At 43.1% G+C, this 16591-nt stretch overlaps 1 protein-coding gene across 5 annotated transcripts in view; it reads left to right on the top strand.

Annotated features, from left to right (window-relative positions):
* Positions 1-2941: 2941 nt before the first annotated feature.
* The window catches only part of PLAGL1 (PLAG1 like zinc finger 1), a 50665-nt gene continuing 37015 nt past the window's right edge, over positions 2942-16591 (top strand). For 2 of the 5 annotated variants that reach the window (XM_075748291.1, XM_075748293.1), the window contains exon 1: positions 2956-3177. The gene's annotated coding sequence lies outside the window, so the exon portion shown is untranslated. Of the gene's footprint in view, positions 3211-16591 lie in introns of all 5 variants that reach the window. The other 3 variants (XM_075748297.1, XM_075748292.1, XM_075748295.1) reach the window with 3 other exon arrangements.

Below are 16591 nucleotides of genomic sequence, written 5' to 3'. Positions count from 1 at the left end.
CACGAGGAGCCAACACTTAGGGTCACCCAACACAGCCCACACTAAGATCATAGAACCAGACAATGGTTTGGGTTGGAAAGGACCTTAAAGACCATCTAGTCCCAACCCCCCTGCCATGGGCAGGGACACCCTCCACTAGACCAGGTTACCCAAAGCCCCATCCAACCTGGCCTTGAACACTGCCGGGGGGGGGGGGGGGTGTCCACAACCTCTCTGGGCATTCAGGGCTTTCTAATTGCAGCTGCTGAGTTTTCCACACAATGTGGAAAACTCAGCAGCTGCAGTTTCAGCCTGTTCAGCTGTTTCAGCCTTCCTTTGCATGAAATTGGAGGAAAAATACATTTCCCTGCCTATATTCAACCATCTTTTCAGATGATAATGTTTAACACAGATGTGTGCTGGACCTAGGATGCAGGCTTCTGGGTGCTTTCTCCCAGAACCATCAGAAAAAAAGAAACAAAGTTAATTTTGGCATTAAACTATGTCCAAAGGGCCTCTTGTAGCACAGAGGAGTTGAGCTGGTACCTCTTCTAGTCATGCCCAGACTGGGTACCTGTCAGTAAAAGCCTCAAGTAGCAGTGTGTATGCACAGTGAGGCTTCCCATCTTTGTATGTTTTTATCAAAAACAGCTGGTTACAATATGACTGTACCCACGTGGTTTCCATCTATTGATTTCTCTGCAAAGAGCCAAAGCATTACTCCAACAACCAGCTCAGCAGTTTAGCTCCGTGTTTACTTCAACATCCGCCTGAGAAGTGGAAAAGACACTGAGACTTGCTGCCTGGCACCGATTCAGTTTGGGAATCCTATTGATATTGATGGACCAAACTGGACTCCCCACATTTCTCCACTGCACGCTGACAGACTGGGAGCATTTTAGTGAGAATAAAATTTATGGCTGGTTTGCTGCTGGCAGAAATCACGGGTTTGAAAGAGCTGTGGGGAGAACAAATAAAAAGAATACACCTATGAAAGTGTTTGCTCGCTTGCTTATATGCATGTGTCAAACACGAACCTCACCTTATCCATCTTTAATGGCTACAGCCTTGGGAGCCTGCAGAGCTGTATTACTTAAACAGCAGCACTATACAGCAATATACGACAATATACAGCAACAGTCCTGTGGTGTTCACAAAACCGTGAAGATTCTTGTCCTGCCCTCCTGCAGGAGACACCTTCAGAGCAGTATGACAGTAACTATCATAGGGAAATAGTGAAACTATTGCAGTGTGGTTTCTTACTGCTGAAGTTGCTTTACAGGTACAAACCAGAAGCTAAACATGGACATTTCAGTGGTCTAGCTGTGATGCTGCTTTATTGCAGCATCGTTGTAGTTATACACTGCCTTATGTTGCCTCACTCCTCCTCCTCAGCCCCACCATGAACATTTGTTCTTTTCAAGTTGCCCAAGCCTTAGTTATCAACATATGATGATATTAGCATAATATATTGTCACTGGCAGTTTAAGTTAATAAGTTTCACAGCAAACTGTAGCAGCCATGGTAGCAGCATACCCCATGCTACTGACCACTATGGGGTTCATGATTTCTGGCAAAAAGTCTGGCTAAGAGGCTGATGCAATAATGCTCAAAACTGTTCCAGAAAGATTACTTTTATCAGAGTCCTACATGGATCTTGCAGCCACTGCTGAGACAACGTATACTGTTAAAAATGACCTCACAATGGAATTTGACTCAATAGGAACTGTGATTCAATCATGTTTTGGCAATTGAAATTGTATCTGCTTTAAACATAGCTTTTTTAAGATGATCATGTTGGAAAGTACTCATATGTATGATGGGTTACAGAGTACATCTAAAAGATTAATGTGCAAATACTAGCAGGCCAGCCATTACCCTTTTAATTAATGGTAATTAATCAATCAAATACATTTGCTTCAGAGTTGACTTAATACTCAAGTTATCTACAGTTCCTCAAAACACAACACACTGAATCACAGGATCACTGAAATGTCTAGCTAGGTTGGAAAGGATCTCTAGAGATGTCATCTGGTCCAACCTTCTCTAAAAGCAAGGCCCTAGATCAGGCTGGACTTTCACTGGCTGGGGTGCAGTGCTGCTGAAATGGGTTTGGGGGGCCTGGTGGCCTGCAAGCTGAGCAGCAATGCCCCTTGCAGCCATGAAGGCAAACCGTGTCCAAGGTTGTCAGCAAGAGCATAACCATCAGACCAAGGGGTGCCATTATTCTACTCTATTTGGCACTTGTTGGTCCACACCTGGAGAACCAAGCCCGGCTGTGGTCTTTCCTAGTTCAAGACAGGCTCTGAAAAATTGGAGAGGGTCCCATAGAGGGCCACAGAGATGGTTAAATGTGGAGAACTTGCCATAGGAAGCAAGACTGAAGGAACTGGGTGTGTTCAGCCTGGAGAAGAGAAGGCTCAGCTGGATCTGATCATGGTTTTCCAGCACTGAAATGGTGGTTATGGGGAAGGGGGAAGCATCTCCACCAGGACGACCCGTGACAGGACAAGAAGAAACAGCCACAAGTGGCTTCAGGGGACTTCAGGACCCTCAGCCTGCCATGGTGCAAGTCTGCAACAAAATCCCAAGATAACAAAGCAAAATCGGTATCTGTGCAGGAAATTCTTAATACTGTGAGGTGCCTTCCTGGAAGTAATTAACTACCAGCAGTGCATGTGAGGGGGTTTGTGTGGATCCTTCCAAGTAGGGACGACTCCATGCGGCCCTAGCAGCAGCAACGTTGGCGGTCGGAAAGCCGCGGGCCGGGATGCTCATACTTCGTTTTTAACAAGTTTCCCGGCAGCGGGGTCGCAGAGAAAGCCCTCGGGCACCAGCGGCCGGGCCGCACCGCTCCCAGCCCGCCTCCGCGCTCCCCTCGGCTCGGCCTGGCCCGGCCCTCCCCTTTCCAGCAGCCCGCTGCAGCCCCCGAGCGCCGCTCCTCGCCGGCCGGCCCGCGCTGTCCCGCCGAGCGGCAGCAGCCCCGCTGCTCCGGAGTGGCGGGGCGGGGAGGGGACGCTGCTCGCCCGCCCCTCTGCCCGGCCCTCCTCCGCCCCGCCCGCTGTCGCCCCGCCGCCAGGCGTCTCCCCGGGACCGGGCACCGCCGCGGGGACGGGAGGAGCCGCCGCCGCCGCCGCTGCTGCGCTCCCCGGCCCGGTGCTGGGGGAGCGGGCGGCGCCCGCGGAGCTGGGCCATGAGGTGAGCAGGGCCGCGCCGCGCCGGGGGCGGCAGGTGAGCGGGGGCGGCGTGCGGGGCCGGGCCGGGGGCGCTCCGTCGCCTCGCCGCCCCGCGGCGGTGCCAGGCCGCTCAGGAGAGTGGAGGGCGCGTTCCGGGCGGGCGGGCCGGCGGCGGGACGCTGAGAGCCGGGGGCCGGGCGGGCGGCAGCGCCGAGCACCGGGGCTGGCGGGCCGGGCGGGCCGCCCGCCGCCGCAGGAAAGCGAATTGCGCCACATGTGTCCGCCTTCAGGAGGAGACTTTATTTATTTATTTAACTTATTTATTTTTCCCTTCTCCCCCTTAACTTTTCCCAAGCCCGAGCCGCTGCGCAGGCTCTCCTGCTTCTCTGTCCGCTGAGCCTCGCACCGGCGCCCTGGGACGGGCTAGCTAACGCACCCGGGCCCGCTCCAGCCCCTCTTGCCTCCGGGAGCAGAAAGGCCTCAGGACCGGGGGTTAAGGGAGGGGACAGCACAGCTCTTCATCATCCTTTCGTGCCTCTCTTCAGCCCCACGGCACTCACAGGGGCAGAGCGTGGGGCAGCGGACGGCGCGCATTGGGCAGTGGCACCCCTCTGGCGTGAAGCTGGGGTCATGGTCTGGGAGGCTTGTTCCTGCCTGAGAAAACATCCGTGGGCCCAAATGCCTGCCTGCTGCTCGCAAACGGGTCTCGACCCCTGCGTCAAAATCCCAGCTGACAGAAGCGGCTGTTGCAGGTTCACATTGGTTTTCCATCCCTCTTCAGCAGGGTGACAGCCTGCTGTGGTCAAGTCTTGAGCTGTCATTGACTCCTACAGGAGACATGACTATTATTTTTTTTCTGTGAGGAAGAGGTATTTACCCCATTATATGATTTATTTTTTCTGAAAGTACATCACTTTGTTAAAATTCAACATTCAGTTGTTTTTTATTTCCCCATTAAAAGTCTGTGTCCCATAACTGAATGAGAGTTCATTTTTCTAGTAGAAAGGTAAATTCGGGACAGCCAAACTCTTCTCCAAGGGCTGTTGCTTTCCCTGTGTGACTTGAGCATAACAAGTATGTTCTCTCTTACAAAGGAGGGCCAATAAGCCTAAATGGTTTTGTAGAAGATATTTAAAGTAGTTGATGAAGAGCACAAAGTACTAGCTGTCTTTAAAATGTGAGTTTAAATATGATCTTCTCTCCTCAGCTGATACTTTTATAGAGGACTCTATAGGACAAAATCCAAGCTATGTTTTTGGGTACGTGATATATCTACATACATATTTGTCTGTGGCCACTTTGTCCAACATATAGGATTATTCACTTGATGATGAAGGTCTTCGTGAATAAATACAAATATTCCCTTTCCAAGAAGTGGTAGGAGAGGATGTGCTTGGCAATATTGCCAGAAGATTAGCAAATCTAGCTCTGACAGAACGAGGAAGAAAACAGTTCCCAATCTAAGCGTTTGCATCTTTCGGTATTGCAGTTGTAAAATTAACATCAACTTGTGTGACCTGATTCTTGGTTGTCCCAACGTTTAGCAGAAAATCTGGCTGTTTAAGTCTGAGATGGCCGATCATGTGCAGCAGCACAAAGTGTCAAACGGTTCTGTCCTCACTTGGCAACTTCTCCTGCAAGACAAGAGCATCTCTTTTTCTTGTGAGGTCTGCAGTACTCCACTGACCCTGCATGTGCAGCACCTCTGTTGTGCTCTGACCCTTTGCCGGGAAGAAATAAAGATGCTGTCATTGGGAATTCCCCTTTGCCGGTCCTTCAGGTTCCTGTTGTTGTTTGGAGAAGCAGTGCATGGAGCACTGCTCTACCTCTGTGTGTGGGGAACGGTCACACTGTACAAGACGAAATGGGGCTGTGCCGGGCAGGTGGCTCTGGCTGGAACACGGGTAGTTCTGCTAAACAGATGAATGGGCACAGTGGCAGAATCAGTGACAGATTGTGTGATTATCATTTGATATTGTGTGTATTTGCTGCTGTGGTGCCGCTACATGTGCAGTATATTTTCCACCATTAGTGTGCACTTACTTGCGTTGGTAAGTCAAAGCAGTCAAAATCTCATTTGCAAACCTAATGGGAGCAGGTATAGATCCTGGAGTAGCACAACTGCGTAATAGGCTGATCACCACCACGTTCTGCGTTGTTGAGTGCTCTCAAGGTGTGTGTCTGACATTTAAACAGGACCTGATCAGTCTGATCATGCAGATGCTGCAAATTGGTAATAGGATTATTTGTGTAAGAGGCAGAAGATGGGATGAGCAGGAATAAGATCAGGAGGACTGTACCAGTTTGTCTGGAGTTGTGCATCAGACCGAGAAACAGTAGTGAGAGGTTTGGAGAGTTCAATACAAGAAAAACATAGTCACAACAAAACACATAAACACAACAAAATAAGCGATTATTTCTTAAAGGCAGAAGGGGCTATTAAATCACATAGTTCTCCATGTTTAACCAGGTTGAAGCCTTAGATTGGCATCTTCAAGATTATTTAAAATTGCTTAGTTTTTAAGATAAAAATGAAGAGTTAAACCATTTTGAGTACATTACTTGTAGGTAGATTTTCTTTTAACATGGGTAGTTGTTTTGCATTCATTTTGCAGACATGTAAGCCAGCAGGTCACAGATTCATGCTCTCTAACTAAAGACAATAACTTCTATTTCCTTTCAATTCCATAATCTGCTCTGCAGCAAGAATCTCCTTGTTGTAAAGCTCTGTGAGCACACGCTTTTCTTCTCTCCCTGTCTGCTCTTCTGCCAGGACTCAGCGGAAAAGAAACGGCGTAAGAGAATTCCCCCCCGTCCCGACTGTGGAGACTCATTCTACAGTGTGTTGCAGGGGCTGGGACTTGAGCCACTGTCCCTTTCCCTCAAACTCCTGACTTCTTGGCTGATGATTAAAAACCGAAACCATCAACCACCACCCCACCCATAAGCGTATACATACACTATACTTGAGACAGTCTGTGCTGGTGTTTGATATAAGTTTCATACATTTGATATAAGTTTTCACGTGTTTGAGCACTCAACATTACACCTAAACTTACAAACCTAAATAGTCGTCTTCAGTAAGAGCAATCTGGCTCACAAGATGTTTGCAGTACATATTGCCAACTAGTTCCCTACTGGCTCCACTGAGTTTTTATTTTAAGATGTTCCTGCTTTCAAAGATAAGCATGCAGCAAACGAGACTGCTCCAAACACCAAGGGAACAGCAGTCACACACTTCTACTTAAGCACGTGCCGCTGTATAACCGGCCACATCATTTAATTGTCACTAAACCCAGGAGAAACTGTTTGTTCTTTTCTTGCATGTGTGGAAAGAAGTAGGAAATCTCTTTAAATGATGCCAAGGATACTGCTATTTTATGATAACTAGCAGGAAATAACAAGAGTTAGGACAGAGAGAAGGTCAGTCTACTTGAATTCTGTATGGGAAAATCTTGTTGATCATAAAGTTTAATTCTGCATGTATCCTGAGGATAATCAAATAGTTTGCTTCTAGCTTTGCTTTTTTACTGACTTATCTCTTTCTTCCATGCATTCTTCTGAATATGGGCTATTCGGAATTTGCTGTGAAAGAGTGTTTCAGGTTCCAGATGTCTCTGACATGACGATCTAGAAGCAATAGTTCATTCCTGTGGTCTTTGTCCATATGCTTCTCATATTTCCTCTTTTTTTTCTTGCTTTTTCTGCCTGTACTGATTGATCTTCTGCGAAGTGGCGTGAGTTGCAGTGCTAAATCAGGCTCAAGGGTGCCTTCAGAAACTAATTCTGTCTTGGAGGACAGTGCTTTTATCTTTCTCCTTCCTGAACCTAGAGCACTATTTTAGGAGAAGTTCTTTTCACAAACAACTTGAGATAGCAAAATTTAAGCTTTCCAAATAGCATTAGCTATTCATAATTCCAAGCTGGAATGATGATACAATAGAGATTGTATCATAAGGCATTGATTTATAGTCCTAATAAGTTGGAGAGAGAACTTCATCACACTGATTACCTCCTAGTGTCTTCTCCCATTCAGCTTAAATGATTTTTCAAAGGACATCCCTGAACACACTGACACTGTACATTCCCTTGCTTAAACCCCTGAAAAACTGCAGTGGGAATAAAATGCAGGAAAGTGTTCATTTCTAGTCCTTGTGGTGGGTTGTAAAAGGGTTTAAAGTAAGCTCAGTCATGCTGGGTTGGTAACTCAACATCCTTGTTTGTTACAATTTTTTCCTCTGGAGAGCCTGAAGTTACAAGTATAGAAAGATTTGGCTCTTTGAGTTGCTAATAAATCCTTGAAGATATTAGACAAATCTAAATGAAAACTAGTTTTTGTCTGTATCACTGAAGAACCTGAAAAAGTAGCTGTGCAGAACAACTGTGTGCATTTCATCTTGTTACTCTTAACTTAGATGCTGCTATTGGAGTATAAAAGATGTAGGGAGTATCTCAGGAACATTGCCGTGGTCTGCTGTGGGTGGCATCTAGTCCTGACTCTCCAACAGTTAAGTGCTGGGGAAGAAGACCTCCCAGCTCTATCTGACCCGCAGGGGTCAGGGAGTAAGTGCTGACATTCATCCCAGCCCAACTGCTGGGGGCCAGTCCTCTCTGTAATGTGGATGGATTCCCTGTCCCAATTGTTTTCTCCTCAGTCTCCTCCTCCCCTGCTCTGAGGGAGGTGGGGATGGGTCTGTCCTAGGAGGATGCTTCTTCATTGCCTATTTTATGTGTATCTTGGGGAGGAGCAGGGGAGTTGTCTCTTTTGTGTGTTGAGATACAATAGGGGAGCAGTCATCTCCGGGATGTATAGAATGATAGTATTCTTTTTGCCTTACGTGGGGCAGCGGGGCTCCTCACAGGGAAACTTGTGCTCATGGTTAAGGTAGTTCAGCTGGTGGCTGCCCAGACCTGCACATTGCACATAGAGCTGTTTCAGTGCTAAATGTCGACTATGCATGCTAAGGAACGTTGCAGATGACCTGCATGACCCACACACACCACATGGAATGGCTCACCACATTTGTCGCGCAGATGGTACCGTGCTTTGTCCTCACAGCGACACTAACCATGTTGGAAGGTTGTGGACTGCTAGTTCGGGAGCACTAGTCACTCCAGAATGGCAAGAGTCATCCACAGATTTGTAACTTTGCTGCATTCATCCTGTTGGAAGGCACTGTTCCCCGTCAGTCTTCTGATGCCATCACCTCTCAATCGTCTGAAGAACTGTAGCAAGAAATGCATTTGCAGCAAATGCAGAACAGCAGCTGGTAGAGTGCATATGGTGGTGCCACCAGCGTGGTCAGCTGTGTGCGTTGGGCATACAAGTCACGGGCATGGTGTCGGTGGGCTAAAGAGTCCTGTAGTACAGACACGCAGGGAGTGCGGAGATAGCCACTGTGCCCCCGTGCAGTCCATCTGATACCTAGAGCAGACAAAGACAGGGCACAGCATTTGCTCCAAGTCTTGTACCATGGCACAGGTAACAAAGTCGGCTTAGCTTTTCTTCAGGGTATGTATTAGAATTGCACTTAGGAAAATACTACAGTAGCAGAATCTAACCTGTGCTAGCACATACAATAGCAAGCAAATGAAGTGCAGTGAGCGATATTATACTTTACTCCTCCACTTAGTCTCTTGTTTCCAGGTTCCTGTTGCTATGAATGGTGTTGAGGGACTCCTGAGGATAAACAAGTATATCTTCTGCAAGAGTGTCACATATATCTTTCAGAGAGAACTGCAACAGCAGAAGTCCCCCATGCTGTTTTGGCCATAAACTTTCATTGCAATTTTCTTAGTTTACTTCAGCTAGAATGTTATTTCAATCACCACAGCTGTATAATGTGATGAACAGCGTTGGTTTGTCCTGTCCTACAGAAATAAGTAACATTACAATCAATACGGCTTTTTTAAAGATTACGATTAAAAGAGCTGCGAGGCTGAGCAATAAACAAGTGATTTATAAAGCATTAAAATTCTGTTTTGCCAGTGCCTTGACAGATTGATGCCCAAAGAAGACACCGAGTATCTAATCCTTATATTGTCCTGCAATAATAAACAGTGGAAGGGCCAGCGAAGCACATGTTAAAGACATAGCTAAGCTAGTTTAAAGTTTATTTTGTCCCCAGAGAGGTGGATGTTCCTTCTTAGTCAGGTGGAATTCTCTCCAGAGCCATCTGGATGCAGCATGCAGAGAACCAAGGGGAGTACGAAAGGAAGGGAAGCAGTGATGCTAAACAAAGATCTAGAAAGAGGTGGTAAGCAAAAGGCAAAGGAAAAAATAATGAAAGCATTAGCTAAAGGAAAGAAGTTATTAAAAACATAACTGAGGTTGGATTGAAGAAACAAAAGAGGAACTCTTAGGTGGAAGAACAATGCAAAAACCTCAGAGATTTCTTTTGTGAACATAAGAAGTTCTGTTTTAATTCAATTTTCATTTCATCTTAGCAACCAGCTCAACTTTCTGTGCAGAGAGGTAACCTTTATAATGTTCTAGAAAACAAAAAGACTACATATGTGCTCCAGGATGCTTTCTGGCTTCTGACTTTTTTCTTGTATCCTGGTGGGAGTCATGGCTTACCTGCAGCATTGAGTAAGTAAAAGGCATTAAACCCTTTTTAAGCAATTAAGACAAGCTAAGAAGTAACACAACTCTTTTCTGCTTCAGCTGCACTTGGATATCTTAGCAATCACCCATACTAATTAAACAAGTGACTTAATACCTCTCCTAGTGAAACAGCAGCAGGTGATTTGCCAGCTGAAATCAGGTGATTTACTTGTCGAAACACTACCTTTTTCCAAGAAAAGACCGGGGCTGCTGGCCAGAATGAATCCAAATGCACTAGGATAAAACCACTCCTCACTCTTCTGGTGGAAGACAAATTAGAAAACTAGCACATGAGGTATCCCGAGGGGATGCATCATTTGCTTCTTGTAAACCTGGCAGCCAAATAGCCCTTCCTCATGCCTGTGGTGCCAGGCACTGGAAAGAGATGGCTCAGTAGTTGGTCCTCCGTGGTAGGTGCCAATGAAAGAAAGAAAAATCAGGTGAGGATCTCCACACTTGGAGGCGGGGGGGGGAGGCTGTTATATCCCAAATGAAGGAGGATGAAACCAACAATTTCAGTGAAATATAACACAGCCTGTAGCACTGATTCATCACAAAGGCAGTGAAACTGATACACTTCTGCAAAATGTTTTGGTTTCAGTTAGCCTATTCAGACAAAAATAAGTTTTACTGGAAATATTTTGACTTGTTCATGACTCACTCATTTTTATTTTACAAACCTAACATTCCTTTCCCCACAAAACAAGTAAATAAGCAGTCAAAGCAAACACACGTTTACTATAAAATGTGTGATCTTGAAATTCTGTAGTTCTGAAAAGTATTCTCTGCTTTCCCTTCTGTGACCTTGCTGTGGGGGGAGGTTTGTGAAAAGTTTCTTACTGCTGTGGTGTCACAACATCCTGGTTTGGAAATCTGGCACTTTGGATTTTTACTTTTGCTTAGAACAAAAGATTGCAGAGGCATTTTGGGTCTCTTGGAGGTTGCAGATGGATTGTAATGATATTCTTATCACTGGTCGTGCCCGGCGAGGCTTCTGGACCTTATTACTTCTCGCATAACAGCTGCCAGTGACAAGAATAATTTTCACGCTTGGAAATCATCTTTACTTGACCTATGCCCATTTACATGCTGTTCTTCTCTCTAAAATATTCTTAGTGTGAGTGATAGATGGAATCATCTCCCGGTTTGATGCAGGAATTTGCTATATGGATTTTTCACTGAGTCTGCTAAGGTACGTGGAGGATTTTGGTTAATAAAAATGTATCCTAGCTTTCAAGCATTTATTGAATAAAATGAAGAGAGGCTGACCAAAACAGAGAGATTGACAAAGAAGAAAACAAAACAAGGATAAATGGGAGAGTAAATGGGTTTTCCCTCTTTATCTTATTCTCAAAGAAAAGGGAAGGCTGTAAGTGATTTTCTTCTTTAAAGTTGTTATTATAGTTTCAGTGATTTGTCAGCATTGAAGACTGAATCTCAGAACACTTCAGTCTTTGTAGACCTCAGTACCCATACAGGCAAATATTTGCAAATCTGTAGACCCATAGCAAAGATGAAATACTGAGTTATAGAGGGTATAAGAGGATGTTAGAGGTCATCAAAGTGGGTTGGTTGAGAAAGGGTTGTGAGTCTTAGTCCTTTTAAAAAAATTTCTCAGATTGTTGCTAAGTTTTTCGTACCACTTTTATCAGCATTAAAAATATCAACATTTAAAAATAATTTTAAAATAGGACATTACAAAAATGGGTATAGACTTCTTAAACTAATGGAAAATGGAGTATAAAAATAAAGTTAATTTAAATATTTTGTAACCAAATCAGTAAAATGGTTCGCGAACTAGTTGAAGACAATGTAGAATGAGTGTCTTTTTTGATCTATAAAATTTTTAGCAGGATGTATTACTTTAAAACTTTTCTTTTGTCAAATTCACTAATTTTTTAGACTATATAAGTCTCTGAATTGTCTTTATGGTCAGTGATTTGTACTGATTACTTTATTAATCATCTGATGTAGAAAAACCCATAGTCAGGTTATAATTTTAAAAATTAAATTCCAACCTGATAGCAAAAATTGTCATGCATCTACTTAGGTGCTATCATGCTTCTAATAATATATTTGGGTCCCAGAATCTTAAATTGCAATTTTAATTTCATGTATTTTGACAAGGATATTCTTCAAAAGTTGAATCCATGGGAGTTAACAGGACAACTTAAAACAGTATCTTTGTGGAAAGTGTGACTGATTCTTGAATCATACTGATTCTCCCAGTGCGAATCTGATTAGCAAGTCATGAGTGACCATTTATTAGAAATCTCTTGGGTTTTTATTAGCATTGTGGTAAATGTTGAAGACTAGAATGTCATGGTGCAACAAGTAAAATACACTTCAGTAGTTTGTTGACTGAAACCATTTAAGTGTTGGATAGCAAACATCTTTAGATAACCCTAAGTTCTTCCACTTGCAGACCTCACGTTCCATATAAACATCTGATAGAATATGTTCATGTAGGTTTTATAAATTACTAAAATGACCTTCTGGTAACTTGGGGTGCAAATGTCAAACATCTGAGTTGTTTGAGGTTATTTTTCATTAAGTCATTGAACCATACTGAATGAATGTTTCAAATGTCAAAGTTGGAGTTGAAGAGGTCATGCAACTGGGTGAAGAAATAAGGACAAATGACCTCTTGGTGAACTTTTAATGAAAGGTTAGAGATCACAGGATTTTTTCTACATTATTGTAACAGGCTTTTCTATATCGGGATAACTTAAACGAAGAAATGGTGTTCTTTGCCTCTGTTGCTACAGCCCTTGGAGAAGGTAAACAGATTGCAAGATTGTCTCTGAAAAAATGGCAGACGAGTGACTGTAATAAAAATGACAAACTGCTGAAATATGAGGTATATTTCATATCTGCCTGCACTTTGCATTCATTAATCCATTGTGCGCCAAATTTCAAGTTCCTAATTTAGTATTGATACAGGAGTTAATGGTCACTTATTTTTAAGTGGGTTTTTTCATTCTGTGGAGGCAGTGGCTGAAGTCTTACTTTACCAATCTCTACAGGGCTCTTCAGCATTGGCCTTGTTATTGTGGTTTCATAATTCTTTTGGCATTCTCCTACACTAAAAAAAGAAGCTTGCGTAGACAAGAGCCAATCACCTTTAATTTATTCAAGTTTTTGTTTTGCTGGTAAAGGGTAGAACTTACGTTACTGTGCAGGATGAAATTTTAAACAAGTGTGAACACTGTGCATGTAATGCCACATTTTTTGGCTTCTTATTTGAGTAATGTGCAAGAAGCGGCACAGGATCCCAAGGAGGTTTGTATACCATACAATTATCAAGAAGACTTCCAGTCCTGACCTCAGAAAGGCAGGAGTCCAGTTATGACTGTGTTACAAGCTGTCACTATGAGAGAACAACAGGTTCAACTGATCTTTTGTTGACAGTGGGGAGCAATTTTTTCATAGAATCGTAGAATCTTTAAGGTTGGAAAAGACCTCTAAGATCATCAAGTCCAACTGTTGATCATCAAGTCCAACCGTCTCTCCTTTATCTGAGAAACAGGTTACTATGCTGAATATGAATAGTGATTCATTGTGTTGAATCTGCATCTGTATCTACATTTATTCAACAATAACCTGTGAGCCACAATTTGCGGATTTTTTGAATCATCATATGGCTTCATAATCAAAGGAAACATTAAGGAAACAGCTAAGTAATATTTGGGAATATGTGTAGTTTTCATTAATCAAGCATATATGTGGTATTTGGAGGATTTGGATATCTTTAGAGTTGTGCGCTGTAGGCATTCTCAGCACCACTATGAAAATATAACCCCTAAAACTAACATACTCTTTAAGAAACGGCAATAAGAAATCACTCCTCAAGTTGCAGTTTAATTCCAGCAGAATTAGTCCCTGATGATTTAATGTAATGGCTCCATTTCAGTAAATTAGTTTTAATAATTGCCCTTTGCATTTGTACGGTATGAAGTGGTAGATTGGATTTTTCATGCAGCATCCAACTCCAGCCAGTCCGTGCGTGCGAACAGGAGTGAAAGGACGTGGGTGGTTTCGCTGCCGAGTTTGCCGTTGGCAAATCCAGCTGCTGCTGGCAGAAAATCTGAGTGTGTGGGTTGCAGCAAACAAATTGAGGGATGTGACAGGCGGCTGTTATCCAGCATAAAGCTTGTGGCGTTTAAACGTATCAGCTACTGTTGTCTCTCTACCTTGAGTATTAAGTTCTTAGTGCAAACTCTTTGCTTATGCTTTAGTTTGAGATTTGAGGATGTAGGAGTGTACTATTCCTTCCTTCAGATGGCTCAAGCAGTTCTCCAAGTCTGAGGCCTTTAGGAGTGGACAGAGGAAAGAAGACATTTGTAGTAGCCAAGATGCTGTTAAAAACCAGTGGTGCATATTATGGAAGAGCATTAATTATAGTTTGGTACATAATTTATGTATAGAGATATCCAGCTTTTATGAAGCAACTAAAGAAAAAGCTGCTAAACCTGTAGAAATCACCATTAAGATCATATGTTACATCTAAAATACCTGTAAAAATAGCAGTATTCTTAACCTGAAATCCTTTTTCAGGTAAAACTTCCTCTACTAGTTTCTGAATGAAATGGTCTGAAGCCTCTGAAAGTGAAATTTGACCAAATAATGTGAACATTACTATTTACATAATATAGCAGCAACATTACACACTGCATTACATTATTGCAATAGTGCTGTAGGACGCATCTGGATGATGTTGTAGGTGTGTGTAGGTATGTGTATGTCTGTGAGCATCTGAGGCTGGAAGGTTTTACATTACTGTAATCTAAGCAAGATGTGTGAGGTAAGGTGTTGGCTTCCAGATGACAAATCTGTTTTTATGATTTCCTGAAATTTACTGACGTTGCCGAAGTACTGGCTAAATGTATATCCCCCTCTCTGGTCACGGGAGCGGCTGCTGCAGCGTGCAGGAACTCCTCCGTCCCTCTGTCTCCACTGTGGGTTTCGCTCACCACGTTTGGAAAGCTGGCAGCTGCTAATGAGTTTTATTTGTCGCGAGCTTATGAAAGGAGAGTGTGTTAAAGCCAAGGTTTTCATAAAACCTTTCTTTTTTGAAGCCGCGGGAGACTTGTTGACTCTTTGCGGTAGGCTGCCTGAGGAGGATGCAGGGAAGGGAAAGGAAATCTCCCGGCCACCAGCCTGTCCAGCGGAGGGAAGTGGCAGTGCCCTTCCTGAAATGCTTGTTGGGATGCAGGCCTGAAGTGATGACAAGAGTTTAGCCAAGGTATTGAGGGAGAACAGGAAAAAGTGCTTTTTCACGTGACCTCGGTAGGAGTAGGTTCAGTGTTTGTTTTGTGCTGGGGTTCAGTCCTGAGTTTCTGGGAGTAGACCAGAGTCTCTCCACAGGCTCATTGAAATGGAAATGGTTTTGCTGCTGTGGAATGCAAATTATTTTAGGAATGTTCCTGGGTCTTGAGGCTTTTTTAAACTCACACTTTTAAGATTTTTTTTTTTTTAGCTTATTTTAAGCAATTCTCATAAGAAAACAAGGATGCAGAAAGATGAGTGATGCCTTCATCCTGACCCAGCAAAATATGAAGTGTAGGTTTGTCTTCATGTGTAGAAATAGTTCCCTGCAAGTCAGTGGTGGAAAGACATGGGAAATGCAGAAATGCTTTGCTGGATTGCGATCAAAATGCTGAGTGCTTTGCAAAGCCAAACAACAAGAGCAGCCCTCAGTAAGGCAGGCTGGCATGAGATGCCATTTGGTATCGTTCCCTAGGGATTTGTCTCCCTTTTGTTACTATTGCTTTTTGCAAATACCATTTAGTAGCATTTCTTCTGCTATCAGGGCACTGGAGATGGGCAAAGACTTGTACTTGATGCCTTGTCTGCCATAGGTCTTTCGCTGTCCAAAACCAGACCAACATCATGTGGTACAAGGCTAGGAAAATTACGATGAGATACAGTGCTGTATTTCAGAACAGGAAAAACTTGCTTAGAAACAAGGAGTGGGATTTGTTGCTCTTTGTGTTTCTGGTATCAGGACACAGGTTATAAAATGGATTTACTTTTAATACAAATTGTTTTTTTGCTTTAAACTGAAAATAGACTTGGATAGATTAGCTGCATATGTGGACCATATTTGATGATGATCATAACCAGGTTAAAATATTGATCGGTTGGTGCAGGAACTTTTTACGTATCCAAATTTAACACTCAGTATAGCTTTGGCAAAATAATAACCAACTGATGCAAAAATTATTGATGTCAATAGGATGTCTTACTGCCTGACCTCTTGAAGTCACTGGAAACTGGCAGTGCTCTTGGTTGCTTGCATACCAAGGCATTTAACCTGTAGAGATGTGTATATAGTTAGGAAGTTTCCTTCAGCAGCAGGACTAGTTTATATATTTTTATAGTATTTGTGTGTGTGTATACACACTTTAAAACTGTATCATGAGGGTATACAAGATATTCTTAGTAAACACAGTGGAGAAAACATATCCTTGAATGGCATGACTTTTATCCACCCACAGTCTGCCTTGTGATTTTGTGTACTGTTCTTTTACATCTGCATAGTCCTTTGTAAAAGAGAGAGATGTTCCATATATAACTTTGGGTTTTCATTATTTTTTACATTCACAAATAAGACTTACATTTGAAGAACTTCTGCAACATCAGTAAGCCAGATTTCTGGATCTGGGGCACAAGCGTTTGTGTTGTACTGCTCAAGTTCTTTGCTTAATCAAGGGAAAGATACAGAATCCTATACATAAAGAAAAATGTTATGATGGTAAAAGAGTCATTCTGTTTTATAATTATAAAATAGTTCCATGATTTGAAAAAAAAATGTAATTTTGTAAAT

Source organism: Balearica regulorum, chromosome 3 (assembly GCF_011004875.1).
Source record: "Balearica regulorum gibbericeps isolate bBalReg1 chromosome 3, bBalReg1.pri, whole genome shotgun sequence".
NCBI lineage: Eukaryota > Metazoa > Chordata > Aves > Gruiformes > Gruidae > Balearica > Balearica regulorum.
This window is presented reverse-complemented; position numbering and strand designations above follow the sequence as displayed.